We start from the raw sequence: 16,344 nt of genomic DNA on the forward strand, positions 1-16,344 counted from the left end.
ACGACTGATAGTTGTCCTATGGACAGACTCTCCCACCTCAGTTGTAGTTCTCTGCAATTCATCCAGAGTGATCATGGGCCTCTTGGCTGCATCTCTGATCAGTCTTCTCCTTGTCTGAGCTGAAAGTTTAGAGGGACGGCCAGGTCTTGGTAGATTTGCAGTGGTCCGATACTCCTTCCATTTCAAAATGATCGCTTGCACAGTGCTCCTTGGGATGTTTAAAGCTTGGGAAATCTTTTTGTATCCAAATCCGGCTTTAAACTTCTCCACAACAGTATTACGGACCTGCCTGGTGTGTTCCTTGGTCTTCATGATGCTCTCTGCGCTTTCAACAGAACCCTGAGACTATCACAGAGCAGGTGCATTTATACAGAGACTTGATTACACACAGGTGGATTCTATTTATCACCATCAGTCATTTAGGACAACATTGGATCATTCAGAGATCCTCGCTGAACTTCTGGAGTGAGTTTGCTGCACTGAAAGTAAAGGGGCCGAATAATTTTGCACGCACCACTTTTCAGTTTTTTATTTGCTAAAAAAGTTTAAATTATCCAATAGATTTCGTTCCACTTCACAATTGTGTCCCACTTGTTGGTGATTCTTCACAAAAAATTTAAATTTTATATCTTTATGTTTGAAGCCTGAAATGTGGCAAAAGGTTGAAAAGTTCAAGGGGGCCGAATGCTTTCGCAAGGCACTGTATCTGCTGACTTTAGCAACCCATACACACTATACCTACCTCTTTTGTGTTCAGATTTATGGATGAATTCACCAAAGCATGTAGTACAAGGGCCTGACTCAATACTTTCTAATGGTACTGTTTTAAGTTTGTTTCTCATATTATTATCTTGATAGATAATATGAGAATGTAAAAATGTGCTTCCATTTGTTCAGTGTGTATTTTTATTTTTTTATTATGACACTTCTTACCTGTCCAGTGGGCTGCCAATAGTGTAAGTAAGGATCCAAAAAAAGGGGGGAGCAACAGGCGGGACTTTAAATGAGGCACACGGAAGCAAGAGAGTCCATTTAGATAAAAAAATGATTTTAATAAATTAGAATAGTCATATATTACACATATTATTACACATAATCATACATTAATATTTCGAATTTCATTAGAGTATATATTCCAGCAAGGGCTTGATAGTAATTACATGAGAATCTTCACATTCAATAAATACCAATTATCTATGGATATGTGGCACAATAAGGTGTCACCTACAAATAAATAAAAAAATATAATAAAACAAAAACAAAAGATGGGGATAAATCAAAGATGGAACGTTCATTCTTTGTTAAAGGATGTGTACACAACATGGAAGTTGACAGCTCTACGCATTTCGTGACCTTTTTATCACTCATCAGGAGAAAGACCATGATGGTAGCCTATGAATAGAGAGAACAGCCATATTGGGAAAAGTCTAGGAAAAAAATGGACAAATATACAATATGAAGAAACCCATATGTACACTTAATCCATAAGCTTACATATATACCTGCGCAGAGGTGGTGCGGGACACCGGTAGTCAGGCCGGCCAAAAATGCCACAGACCAGGGTTGAGGGGGCAAAACCCAAGTGACACCCAAAATGCACAGATGGCAACCCAGGCAGGTCCAAGGGTAGAATGAGACACAAATTCAGTGTTGAAAATAGAGTGACAAATACTGAAGGGACATCTAGTGTTGAAAATGGAGTGACAAATGCTGAAGGGACATCTAAAAATGAAACAATCGAGGGGAGACGGGGAAGTGGCCGGATGTAAGCGGTGTGTATGGTGAATGCGGAGTGAGGAGTGAGGAGATGTGAGAACGTTACCGACGGTCTTTCTCCCTGTGCTCCTGCTGTTTGGTGCACCCTGGCTGGGAAAGCAGAGCGGAGGTGACAGGAGCGTAAGAGATGGGCCACGTCCTAGCGAGAACGACACGAGATCTCCGGAAGCTCCGGAAACCCCCGAGCGCAACCGAGTGTAATCGGAGCCTGCCGAAGATCATCGAAGGTCGTCGAGGTCTGCCGAAGCTCACCGAAGGTTGACGAGAGTAGCCGAGGCAACCGGGAAATGAAGTGAAGCTGTGAGAGCACAGCGGGACACGGCACAAACGGCTGCGAACTGAGCATCGCCCTGTAGGACGCTCTGGAGGCTGTGCACGGCCGGGAAAAGGATATCCCCCCCCCTCCATTCCCTGGCGGGATTCTGAAGAAGTCTGAAGGCCTCTGAGGTATGTGAGGTGGACGCGGGGAGATTGGACAGAGGTAGAGGAGGCAAAGCGGTGAGCAGGCTGCACTAGTAAAGGAGTATACACTACCTATATCTCCTACTCCAGCTACGGTAACCGTTGCTCTTGGCAAGAAGTTTTAGGCATTTTATGCTAAGTTAAAACAGCGCACTAAGGGAACCCTTAAAAATCCTCTTATATTGGTAACACGGATAATACTGACGGAGAGGAACAGGGCTGGGGACAGTGTAAGTATCAGAGTCTCTCCCACGGTGTAATAAAACTTTGAAATGACAGTTATTATAAGCTAATATCTCATAAGTACCGCATAACTGTTTATAACAGGACACCGACCTTGAACTACGCTTCACTGAAGGAAAAAAAAAGAAAAACTGCCTGACTTACAGATATTCAGATAACCCAGCATAAGGGGTTCTTCCCCCCCTCTTTTGCCATTTCCCCCCTTTCTTTCTCTCTTTTTTTTTTGGGGGGGGGGATCTGGAAGCTACCACCTCATTGATTTGAGCTGCTTTGGGCTGCCACTTCTCTATTAAGGGGAGAGGGAAGGAAAGAAAGAAAAAAAGGGGGGAAAAATTAAAAAAAAATTTTGGCTATCTTGTTGATTAAGCTTGTACCCTTATCTTGAGTAAAGATGTCAAGGCGGCGAGGAGAGGAGCAGGTATTACAGGAGAATGAAGGGACACAACATCTCCGCTCCTCAAAAGAGAAGAATACTCAGGTAGCGCAAGCAGCTGCAGCGAAATTAGAATGATATGTGCGCACCCCTGGTCAGTCCCCAACAAAGGGAGAACAGACGGTACAACAGGCTCAACCTATACAAGTAAAAGTGCAACAAGGGGTGTTAGCGGACAGAAAAAGTCAAGGACATTCAGGCTCAAATGCTGCAGCAGCTTCAGGTTTAAAGAACGCAAGTAAACGCCAAGGGGTAATTCAAAGTGAGATTGAAGTTGGGTAGCCCCCATGTTGAGGAGGATCCGACATTGAGAGAGGTCCTTCAAGCTGTTAATGCATGTAAATCCTCGCTGGGAGAGTTATGTGGTCAATTTAAAAGCATGAAGGAGGAGCTATTATTGATCAGACAGGATATGCAGAAGGCAGCAGAAAGAACGACAGCATTAGAAACAAGGAAAAGCCAAATGGAAGATGACCTGCACCCACTACACCAAGATAACGTTAGGATGTTGGGATTACCCGAGAGAAGTGAAGGTCATGGTTTATAGAACTGTTTGGCAGAGAGAATTTTTCATCTTTCTTTTCAATAGAACGGGCCCATCGAGTTCCTTTTAAAGCTCCACCACCTGGGGGCCGCCCTAGACCAATGATTTTGAAATTTTTCAATTATAATGACAAAGTGACGTTAATGCGTAGGGCAAGAGACTTGGGAAATATTACTTATGATGGTGCGAAGATTTATTTTTACCCAGACTATTCTCCGGATTTGCAGAGGCGTAGAGCTGAATTTTTGGAAATCAAACGTACTTTGCGGTTATATAAAGTTACATATGCACTTTTATACCCAGCGCGGCTACGAATAGCAGCACTGGGTGGAACCCAGATGTTTGACTCTCCGGTTGATGTAACTTCATGGTTGGAAGCTAATAAGGGGCTTTTACAGATGTATTAAGTGGACAGAAAGAGAGACAGGTAGTGGGAGGGAGAGGGGAGGAAGGGGGGCTTTGAATTTTTTGGAACACAGGGAGAGAGTTGAGGGAGATTAAAATGAGGTATGGAGTTATGATAGAAAGGGAGACAGGGGAAAGGGGTTTTTATCTTTTCACTTTTTTTTATCACTTTTGATTTTTGTCCCCTTCCCACTGGAGGGAGGGTGGCATGAAAGTGGGAAAATGAAGGAAGGGAGGGATGGAAGGGAAGAGTGTGAGAAGGCCACGTGTAGTACCCTAGGGGAATACCTAGATAGGTGGTGGGTTGGGGGGGGGAAGGAGGGTGGGGGGTGGTAGGAGCTGGTGGGAGGGGAGGGTGGGAAAAAAGGGTCAAGAAATGTTGAATATAGAGGTTTATAAGAGGTTTAAGGTTAAATATTGCACAGTTGTTATACAAATATTAGTTCAAATGAAGGTCACTATCATTAAGGTAATACACTTGTGGAGATTTCATAATGTAAGATGAAGTGCATGGAGCACGGGTGGAATGAGACACTATAGGACCTCCTCTTTTAAAACTTATATTTTTACCCCGTCCTGTTTCACTGTTACCCTATGGTTAAAGTATGCAGGATAAAATATTTAATATCGCCTCTTGGAATGTAAGAGGCTTGGGAAGCCCGATTAAACGGGCGACAGTCTTTTCTACGCTGGAGAGACACGGGATTGGACTGGTCTGTCTGCAGGAGACACACTTAACAAAATTAACGATACCCCAATTTAAAAACAGGAGGTACCAATATCAGTACCATTCCACTCATACATCTTACTCGAGAGGAGTGAGTGTGATGATAGGAAGGGGGGTGAGGTTCTCCTGCAGACAGGCCAGTATTGATGAACTGGGTCGTTATGTTTTCCTGTATTGTGTCTTGGAGGATAAACCCTATGTTTTGGCGTGTGTCTAAAATGGAGGTAGTGTATAGACTCATGGATTTCATGGTGGATAAGGAGGATGTACCAGTTATGATAGTGGGGGATTTTAATGAAGTGTTGGACAGCCGGGTTGATAGATTTCCCACTAGACTTCAAATGGGGGAGATAGGGATAACAAGATTAAGTCACTTCTTGAAGGAAGTGGGACTATTGGATTTGTGGAGAGTGAGGAATGTGAATGTTAAGCAGTATTGTTGTTTTTCAAGTTCGCATTCAACGCTCTCCAGAATAGATCTGGCCCTGGGCAATGAAAAAGCGCTACAAAGGGTAAGGAATATAGAGTACATGCCCAGAGGGATTTCGGACCATTCACTTTTGAAAATAGCAGTGAGTATAGGGGGAAAAAAAAAACACCCGGGGGTTGGAGAATAAGTCCATTCTGGCTTGAATTAATGAAGGATGCATAAGAAGTCCCAAAGAGACCCCCATTAACATAATATGGGATACATTAAAAGCTTATATTAGAGGTATCCTGATCCACCAGGTGGCTAAAATCAAACAAAAATCTAGGAGCTGGGAGGAAAGAATTAGGAAGGACGTAATGGAGGCAGAGGATAACTATGTCAAGGACCCCACGCATGAGAAACAATTGATATGGTTAAATAAACAGCAGGGGTATAAATCGGTAATTATTAAAAGGGAAGAAAATAAGCGGCTATTTCAGAAGCAATGCCATTTCGGGGAGGGAGAGGGGGTGGGGAGAATGCTGGCTCAATTGGTGAAAACTAACTCCCCCTCATCTATTATTCCAATGATTAGGTCCATGAATGGGACTGTTATTACAAGCGGGAAGGAGATTGTAGAAATTTTTGGGGCTTTTTATAGGGAATTATATAGTGCTCGAAGCCAGAGAAAGGAAGAAGATATGAGTGCATTTTTGGAGAAAGTGAAGCTCCCAGCCCTTACCCAAGAGGAGAGGGAGGACTTGGAGGCCCCTATAACCCTGAGTGAGTTACAGCAGGCAGTGGCCGGAATGGCCACTCAAAAATCTCCAGGGCCAGATGGCCTTCCGGTGGAGATATACAAGAAATATAGTGAAATCCTACTTCCAGAACTGCTTAAGACCCTGAGAGGAGCAAAAATCGAGGGGAGATTACCAGCCTCCATGACGGAGGCGATCATTATTATGATACTTAAAGAAGGAAAGGACCCCCAAGAGGTAGCCTCGTATAGGCCGATCTCACTCTTATGTTCCGATGTTAAAATACTGGCTAAGGTATTGTCAAACAGGTTAAATAAAATTATTAATAAGCTTATACATCCAGACCAGACAGGATTTATTGCAGGACGATCAACTAGCATGAATATAAGAAGGCCATTCCTGAATATTCAAAAGCCATCGGTGAATGTGGGTTCGAGAGCCATCCTGTCTTTGGACATGACCAAGGCCTTTGATAGCCTAGAGTGGGAGTATTTGTGGCGTGTCCTAGAGGGGTGTGGATTCGGTCCCATGTTCATTGGATGGATAAAAATGATGTATAGCGCTTCCAGCGCAAAAGTAAGAATAAATCAGGAACAATCTGAAAGAATAGAAATGAATAGAGGAACGAGACAAGGGTGCCCACTTTCCCCATTGCTCTTTGCAATTGCAATAGAGCCTCTGGCGATCGCCGTGAGGTCAAATTCTGAGATAACTGGGTTCCAAAGGGAAGGGGGTAGAGAGGAGAGAATCGCATTATATGCGGACGATGTTCTCCTCTTTTTAGGGGACTCTGGTCAATCTCTTGAGAAGGCAATTAAATTAGTAGAAGAGTTTGGAGGATTCACGGGTTTGACAATAAACTGGGGGAAGTCAGAGCTACTCCAAGTTGATACTCCAGATGCTGTGACTGCGTTGGGGATACCGCAATTGGAGGTGGTAGATGTAATGAAATACCTCTGCATATATTTAACAACAGATTTAGATCAGTATGTTGACAAAAATATAATTCTGTTACTGGGAAAATTCAAGCGGAGCTGTGATGCTTTGAGTCGGCTTCCTTTGTCGGTAGCAGGTCGATGTAGCTTGATAAAGATGATATGGTTGCCACAACTACTATATGTTCTACATAATGCCCCGATTTGGATATGTAAAAAGTGGTTTAAAAAGTTTGAAACCCTCTTTCAGGAGCTGATCTGGAAAAAAGGGCAGGCGAGGATCCGGCTCCAGGCACTACAGCTCCCAACGGACAGAGGGGGATTGGCGGTACCCTGCCCCAGGAATTACTATTTGGCAGCGCAGTTGCAGCACCTGGTGGGTAGTGATCAGGAGGGGGAGGGTAATTTGAATGGTAGAGCAATATTGAGGGAAGCCCCACATAAAACACTGGTGGATGCACTGGAGGCAAGTTCTTTCCAGCGCAAGGATCCCATAATAAATATGATGAGCAAAGTATGGAAGATGGCAAAAAAGCTGATGGGTTGTACAGGATGGTCAGAATATACGCCCTTGTGGGATAACAATAACCTGCAGGAAGTATTGTTAATCGGGAAAATCAACATATGGGAGAAGAAGGGTATAACTAGGCTGAGCCAATTATACGACGGTAGAACTTTGAAGACATTCATGGACCTAAAAAGGGAATATAATATACCGCAGCACACATTTTATCGATATTTACAGATTCGGCATGCTCTGATAGCGCAGTTTGGCTCACAGATACCTGATTGGGACAAGATATCCTTACCCCAGAAGATACTTAAAATAGATAAGTCTAGGGGATTCATATCTACTATATATGAATTATTATGTAAAGGCCCCGACACGGAGCTCGGATTAGCTAAATTAAAGAAGAAATGGGAAAAGGATATAGGAGGAATCACAGAGGAACAGTGGAGGAGAATACTGGAACTGGGACCATTGATATCGGTTTCTCCATCACAAAACGTATCACACTTGATGCTGGTTTACAGGGCTTACTTCACCCCCAAGAGGTTGTTCTCGTTTGGAAAGAGGGCGGACGCCAATTGCCCTAGATGTCAAGGCTTTGGAGATCTCATACACATGATGTGGAGGTGTCCAAAGCTGTTTCGGTATTGGGAAGGAATAGTTGAAACTATAAATAGGATCTTTGGGACTAAGTTGGATCTGGACCCCAAAACTTGTATATTAGGACATAGGGGAAGCCTGGGGGAACAGAAGAATACTACACTTGCAGTTATATGCTGCTTATTTCAAGTGCGTAAATCATAGTTGGGAGATAAAGGGGGGTAATATGTAAGTATATAAGAAATCATGGGATAAATTAAGGCAGAAAGTATGGAAGATAATTGTTTAAATTAATTCTGTTTTATGTTTATACTGTGGTTTTGTAGTATGAAAATGTGTATGATAGAATAAAAACAAATAAAGAGAATTTAAAGTTAAAAAAAAAAATGAAACAATCAAAAAGTCTGAGTATGACAAGTGAATGTGAGAAGAATGTGAGATATTGAGAATAGAGAAGGAGGAAAAATAAAAATAAAAATAAATATAAAAAGTGCGGGAAAAGGTTAGAAGGGAGAGAAAAAAAAAAAGGTGAGGGATATCAGATGGAAAGATTTAGGAAGTGAGAAATACGAAGATGAAATCAAATAGTGAAAAGTAAAACCACTGCAAATAGGGGAGAATTAGTTCTTAAATTAAAAAAGTGGGAATGTTTGAGTGCATGAGAATATGTACCTGGAGATAAGGAAACCAATGTGTATGTAGTTTAAGGAAAATGTTGAAAGAGAGCAGAAAGAAGAAAAAACCTGAGTATGGGAACCTGCACAGGGAAGACAACTCATGCAGAGGGCGCCGCCATAGACTTACCCCCAACGCCAAGAAACCGATACTAGGAAGAGCAAGGGAAGCACCAACAGCTGCCTGCCATGCCAGCCAGGCTCGGCAGCCGCGGGCGTCAGACCGAGCCCTCCAATCGTCGGAGATGAACAGCCACGCAGCCGGTATAAGTGCGCCACGGGGACGCCAGACTTCCGGCGCTGGAGACATTACGTCGATGCGCAGTGGACCCCGCCAGCCCTACGTCAGATCAGACCAGAGGGGAAATCCAGTGCGCATCGCAACCCCGGGACGTAACAAATAAAAGCACAACCATGAGACAGACAGCGTCCCACACCAACAATGCACACGCAGTAAAGTAAACAGGGGGAACATAGTATCCAAATGGTTGTTGGTATGTTGAAAAAACTGTGAAAAATAAAAATAAAAATAAATGTAAAATGAATCCAGATTAGAATAAGGAAATAATTGTTAATGCTTCCGTGTGCCTCCATCCCTAATTACGTAATTAAAAAAGAGAGCAACAGTATTTGGGACTTTAAATGAGGTATTGATAGGGGCCTGTCAGGAAGATCCTCCTCACGGACGTCCGAGCGGCGAAAGTCGCAGAAGATCTCTTGCCCAGTTCCAGGAGCGTTACCGCGATCGGCGGTGCGCGCGTGCACGTGCGCGCGCGGCCGTTTGACGCAAATTGGCGCCAATAGCGCTATTTAAACTGGATCCATGCCTCACTGCCTTGCTGCCTGATCAACAGCGTTCCTGTGCGTCCTGGTGATCCGTATCTGAATCTGAACCTGAACCTGTACCTGTATCTGTACCTGTACCCTGATCCGTATCGAACCCGGCTTGTTCCCGACTCTGCTGTTTGCTGCCTGCCCCCCGACTTTGGCTTGTACCCGACTACTCTTCTGGATTCCGTTTCTGTACCTGATCTGCCCGCCTGTGCCTGACCTGGACTGTTACATCATCCGTCAACTGTAAGTTGCTTGCTGTTGTACTACAGGACACCTCCCAGTCCTCCGCAATATCTGGCTGTACTCCTTCTGCGTTTGTAGCCTTCTACCTCTGGCCGCAGACTACTGGACTCTTCCGCTTCCGCTTATCCATTGCACCTGCATCCGTTGTTGGACTACAATACCCCTCCGTTGTTTGTCACTTCCTGCAATCACTTGTATGCCGATGCCGGACTACAGGAACCCTTCTGCTGTCTGCTGGAACTTATCTCACCTTTGCCTGCATTCAGACACCGGACTACAATACACCTCCTCCTTCAACCGTCTTCTGCCTCTACCACCTGCTATCCGGTCAGGCACTTGTGCCCCTCTGTGCTCCTGAGCCCCTGTCACCACTACCAGGGTCTCTCGAGTCAGAGGTCTACGAGAGGCCACTCCCTGCACTCCGGGCTCTGCTTAAAGGTACGTGACAGGGCCGTTCAGAACCCCTCCTCCATCCCGGGTTCAATTATCCAAAAAAAGGGGGGAGCAACAGTCGGGACTTTAAATGAGGCACACGGAAGCAAGAGAGTCCATTTAGATAAAAAACTGATTTTAATAAATTAGAATAGTCATATATTACACATATTATTACACATAATCATACATTAATATTTAGAATTTCATTAGAGTATATATTCCAGCAAGGGCTTGATAGTAATTACATGAGAATCTTCACATTCAATAAATACCAGTTATCTATGGATATGTGGCACAATGAGGTGTCACCTACAAATAAATAAAAAAATATAATAAAAACAAAAACAAAAAATGGGGATAAATCAAAGATGGAACGTTCATTCTTTGTTAAAGGATGTGTACACAACACGGAAGTTGACAGCTCTATGCATTTCCTGACCTTTTTATCACTCATCAGGAGAAAGACCATGATGGTAGCCTATGAATGAGTGTAAGTAAGGAGGGGCTGGCCAAAGTTAACACACATTATGCGTTCAGCTCTAAATGAAGTGGAGGGGCTTAACTGTCCAAAACATCTCCCCCCCTTAAATTTTTGCACTGGGCCATCAGATGGAGTGAGGAATCTGATAAGTGGACCTTATACTTTTGTCTTTATACTTATGTTGGCCAAAAATGTTTGTGTCTAATCTGCTTGAAATGTTTATGTGCAAAATTACCATTTTTTTCTTGTTTGACTCCACAGTTTCCTTCAACGCCACAGGAACGGCAGACTGTGGCCTCCCACTTTTCCACCCGTTGGGACTTTCCCAACACTTTCCCAACTGAGGAGGTGCAATTGATGGGAAACATGTGCACATCGTCCCACCCCCCAACTCGAGATCATTCTATTATAATTACAAGGGGTATAATAGTATAGTGATGTTGGCGGTGGTGTAAGCTACTTATGAGTTCCTCTATGTGGACATGGGGAAAAATGGCCAGATGTTGGATGTCGGAGTGATCACCCAGACGGAGTTCTACTGGCATCTCCAGAATGGCAGCTTGGACTTGCAACCTCCAGAAGACAATGTGGAAGGACTCCCCTTCGTCTTTGTCGCGGATAAAGCCTTTGGGCTGGGGGGCCATCTTATGCAGCTATTCACTATGAGGACCCTCATCCCAGACCACAGGGTTTTTAATTACAGGCTGGCCAGAGCCAGAAGAGTGGTGAAGAAAGCTTTCGGGATAATGGCCAGCTTGTTCTGCCTATTTTTGACACCGATCCACATGGTGGAATATAAACTGAACCATATAGTGCTTGCCTGCTGCATTCTACATTCTAAGAAAAAATGCTACAAACTATCTGGCCTCAGTTTGGCCTGAGGCCAACTTTCCTGGCTTGCCCCCCCAAAGCGCCCGCAAGGTCAGAAGATACATGGAGTACTTTGTGGGTAGGGGGGCCATTGATATGCTAGACAATGTCTGAGACATTTTTTAAATAAATTTATATTTGAAACTGGAATAATATTTGCTTTCATTTACTGCTTGGGTTTCTTTTAGCTGTCTTCTAGGTTTTTTTTTATTTCTTTTGGGCCTTTTTCTTCAACAGTGCAAACCAAATGTCTTTGAGACATGAGGTGACAGTCTCTTCTTCAACTAATATTATTATTATGTTGTGGGTCTGCTACACGCACACACACCTTGTTTTTGTTGTTAATGTATGTAGTGCATTACTGACAAAATATTCAACATTTTCAGCACCATGACAGAAATTTGTGGAGAAATGAAAATGGCGTGATTGAGGCAAATTAAAAATCACTGTGGGTGTTATTTACTAAAGGCAAATCCACTTTGCACTACAAGTGCACTGCAAAAGTGCACTTGAAACTGCACTTGTAGTGCAAAGTGGATTTGCTTTAGTAAATAACCCCCATTGTCACAGAAAACTTTACTACAAAAACTGCTTTTGAGCATTGAAAGAAGAAGCCACACATCGTTGATGATAATAAAACTTTTTACTCAAAGCACATTCACATGTGCGTTTATAAAAGGGTTTTTCAACAAACCAACATTTTTTGTGTATATAATATAACATTATTTTTTGTAACATTAATATAACTATCTATTTTTGTTAAGACAGGCATGTTTCAAAGCATAATATACACAACTCAGGAACTTAAAAGTTCAACTTTGAAAAGTGAAGGCAATATCAGAAAGAACATCAGGGGCAGGCGGAATTTCTCACATGCGCAGTTATATAAAACGTAACATGCATGCGTTGTATGTACGATCTGTGAGCGGAAGACGGAGCATCGCAAGCGACGATTGTTATAACGAAGGTACAATTTAAACTTGCATCAGTCGTCTATACTGCTTATAGATTGAGGCCTATATTGGGTCAAGATTAGGAGAGTTTAGCCTGACATTAGGGTTTGTCTTTTGTTGTGTTTTGCAGAGAAATTGGATGGGTTTAAAGACCACAACTTTCTCCCAATATTCATTGACTAGTACAGGGAGCTACTGTGGCAGGTTAAACACCCCCATTATAATAACAAAATAAAGTACTGAAGTTGGTGAAGCTGGTGGTCCCCATAGCAAGCATCCCCTATTTAAAAGCCAGAATTGGTGGCCTGAGGAGTACATATCTTAGGGAGCACAAGAAAGTCCAGGATTCCATGAGGTCAGGAGCTGCAGCAGATGACATTTATGTCCCCAGGCTGTGGTACTATGAGAGACTGCATTTTCTATTAGACCAGACTGAAATCAGGGAATCCCTCTCAACCCTTCCTTCCATGCTTCCTTCCACGCTTCCTTCCACCCCAGCTGAGGCTTCTGATGTCCAACCTGGGACTTCCAGCCAGGAAGAAGTGGAGGAGCCCAGCTTGAGCCAGGTATAGTATTGTTCTACATATATTTTTTGGAAAAATGAATGATGTTAACTAGATGTGATTATTGATCACTAATTGCTGATTTAATAAAGTGTTTTACATATCAATAGACAGTAGTAGCCAAAAATAATTGGGACAAGAATGAAAAATGCTGGGCTCAGAATGATAGTCTTTTCTATTTGTTAACTTTCAATTTGCAACAGTCATGAGCTGAAAATCGTGTGTGATTGATGAACCAAAAAATTAAAGTATGTCCCTTTTTCATACACAGGAAGACCTCAGCCAGGAGGAGGCCGTGGAATGTGGCAGCGAGGAGGTGGCTGTGGAATGTGGCAGCCAGGAGGAGGCAGAAGTTAGTGGCAGCCAGGAGGAGGCAGGGGTTAGTGGCAGCCAGGAGGTGGGAAGGCCTAGGAGCCTCACAGAATCCCAGGTTCCTCCCCTCCGCCTTCCAATCAAAAAGCCCAGGAAGGGGAGGAACGTGGAGGAGTCAGCACTCAGGCTGATTGGGGAGGCTTCTGCTGCCCTCGCGGCCCTCAAAACCACCCCCACTCTTCAAGAGGCCTCTGCCTCCATGGCTGCATGCAAAATTCAGAAAATTGAGGAGGGGCAATGCCTCATGTGTGAAGAACTCATGTACCACACACTAAATAAGGGGTTGAGGGGACAACTCACCAACAAAATCCACCTGTGTGAGTTGGACCATCCTCCTCCTCCTTCTGCCACACCTCCAACACCACAGACAGAGCCTGGAAGGAAGCGTGGAAGGAAGACAAGATAGTGATGACCTGGGTTCAGTCTGGTCTGACAAAAGATGCAGCCTCTTGTATGACCACAGCCTGGGGACATTTATGTCACCTGCTGCTGTTCCTATCTCTTGGACTTCTGGACCAGATTGTACTCCCTTATATATGGACTCCTCAGGTCACCAATTTTGCCTTTAAATAATTGATGTGTGCCCTGGTTTTGGTTATGACCCCTAATAAAGTTTTTTTTGGTTAATAAAGAAATACTTGCCTATGTGTTTTACTTAAAAAAGGACAGTTTATTTGTGAGTAGGCAGGTACATTTAAAAAATACAAAGTCAAATTAACAAGAGACACCAACACCAAACAACCTCCTTGACAAAAAAAAAAACAATAAAATAAAAAGATAATAATGGTGTTGTGGTAAGTTGACACACAAAACACACAAAAAAAATTATGGAGATCACCAAACTAAAAAAAAGGAGATCTTGATTAAAAAAATAACCCCAAAATGTTAAAAAATATTAAAACATAAAAATCAAAAATGATTCGGGAGATCTGACGATTAAAAATATTATATTCACGAAATCAGGAGAAATAATAAAGAAAGAAGTTCGTGAGAAGTCTGTGTGAATATAAGCAGCAAAACAACTTCTTTCTTCTAGCATTATAAAGAAAAAGAGAATGCGCTGCATTAAACAATTTTTAACATTGCAGCGTGACGAATATGCTATATTCATTATAAACGCTAGTTTTACCAGACCGAGCGCTTCTGTCTCGTAATTTATTCTGAGCATGCGTGGCACTTTAGATCCAGCTCTCAAACTTTGTCTGTCGGAAATTCTGATGGAAAAAGTCAGATGGAGCCTACACACGGTTGGAATTTCCGATAACAATCTCCGATCGCACATTTTCCGTTGGAAAGTCCGACCGTGTGTACAGGGCTTACACTGCAGTTCCTCTCAGCTCTAATAACCCACAAGTAGGGATGAGCCGAATACCCCCCGGTTTGGTTCTTGGCAGTATCTGGATAAAGGGGGCCTTGAGAGGTAAGGAAGTCTTCCTCTTCCTCCCGCTGTTCTGCCTCAAGTGCCCTGTCCATTATTCCACGAAGTGTGTGCTCCAACAGGAAGGCAAGAGGGACAGTATCACTGATGCATGCACTGTCACTGCTCACCATCCTCATGGCCTCCTCAAATGGTGACAGGACAGTACATGCATCCTTGATCAGTAGCTAACGGCATGGCAAAAAAAACTAGCTCCCCTGACCCTGTCCTGGTGCCGTAATTACACAGGTACTCATTGATGGCCCTCTGCTGCATGCATTGACAACATTGGGTTCCACCTGGTGGGCATGTCACAAATTAAGCGGTTCTTGGGCAGGTTGCATTCTCTTTGAATGTCAGCCAGCTGAGCACTGGCATTACATGACCAGCGGAAATGACAACAGACTTTCCTGACCTGCCTCAAGAGATCCTGTAAGCCCGGATACCTGCTCAAGAACCGCTGCACCACCAAATTCAGGACGTGAGCCAAACAGGGAACATGGGTCAAGTGTCCCTGTCGGAGGGCGGAGAGGAGGTTGGTGCCATTGTCGCATACAACCATTCCTGGCTGAAGCTGGCGTGGCGTCAACCACCTCTGAGCCTGTCACTGCAGAGCTGACAGAATCTCTGCCCCAGTGTGGCTCCTGCCCCCTAAGTAGACCAACTCAAGCACCGCATGGCATCTTTTTGCCTGAGTGCTTGCGTAGCCCCTTGAACGCCTACAGAGCACAGATGGTTCAGAGCAGAAATATACAGAGGAAGAGGCCATAGAGGAAGAAGAAGAGGAGGGGGTGGAGGAAAGAGCTGTGGCAGAATCACCACTACTAGCATTTTGGAGGCGTGGTAGCAGAACAATCTCCAACAATACTGAACCCTGTCCTGCATCCTTCCCAGCTACCAGCAGAGTTACCCAGTGCGCCATGAAAGAAAGGTAATGTCCCTGTCCAAGCCTGCTGGACCATGAGTCAGCAGTAATATGCACCTTACTGATGACTGCCCTGTCCAACGAGGCCAAGACATTGCCTTCCACATGCTGGTAGAGAGCCAGAATGGCCTTCCATGAAAAGAAATGAAGTTTGGGAACCTGCCACTTAGGTACCACACATTCCAAAAATTCACGAAAGGGGGCAGAGTCTACCAGCTGAAAAGGCAGCAGTTGCAGTGCTAGCATTCAGACGCTGAGCACGTGGATGGCTGGGACCGAATTTCTTTTGACGATTTAGCAACTGGGGTAGAGAAATTTGCCTGCTAAAATCTGATGTTGGTGTACCGCTAGCAGATTGGCCACAAGTACTTGGGACACCTATTTCTATACCTTCATTCCTCTCAGTGCAGGTTTCTGAGAGGACTGGAGGTATAGTGAGGTTGGAGATCCCAGCTGATGAGGAGCAAGGAGAGGTCCGCCTTCTTTGATGTGGGTCCTTTAAGTGCTGTTGCCAACGGACCTCATGGGAAGTCATCATATGTCTGGTCAAGCTTGTGGTGTCCAAGTGGCTGCTGTTTTGGCCACGCTTGATACGCTTCAGACATATGTTGCAAACAGCAACTGTGCGATCTACTGCACACGTGCCAAAAAAGGCAAACACCAAAGAACTTTTCAAAATATGTGGGGAGTCAGCAGCGCCCTGCACCTGCTTAGCTCTGCGGTGTGATGCAATAGGGTGGCTGCCCTTAAGCTGCCCCCTGGTGGGCATCCTGC

This window comes from Lithobates pipiens, unplaced genomic scaffold (genome assembly GCF_037356315.1).
Source record: "Lithobates pipiens isolate NorthernLeopardFrog02 unplaced genomic scaffold, aLitPip1_a1.2 Scaffold_16, whole genome shotgun sequence".
Taxonomy (NCBI): domain Eukaryota; kingdom Metazoa; phylum Chordata; class Amphibia; order Anura; family Ranidae; genus Lithobates; species Lithobates pipiens.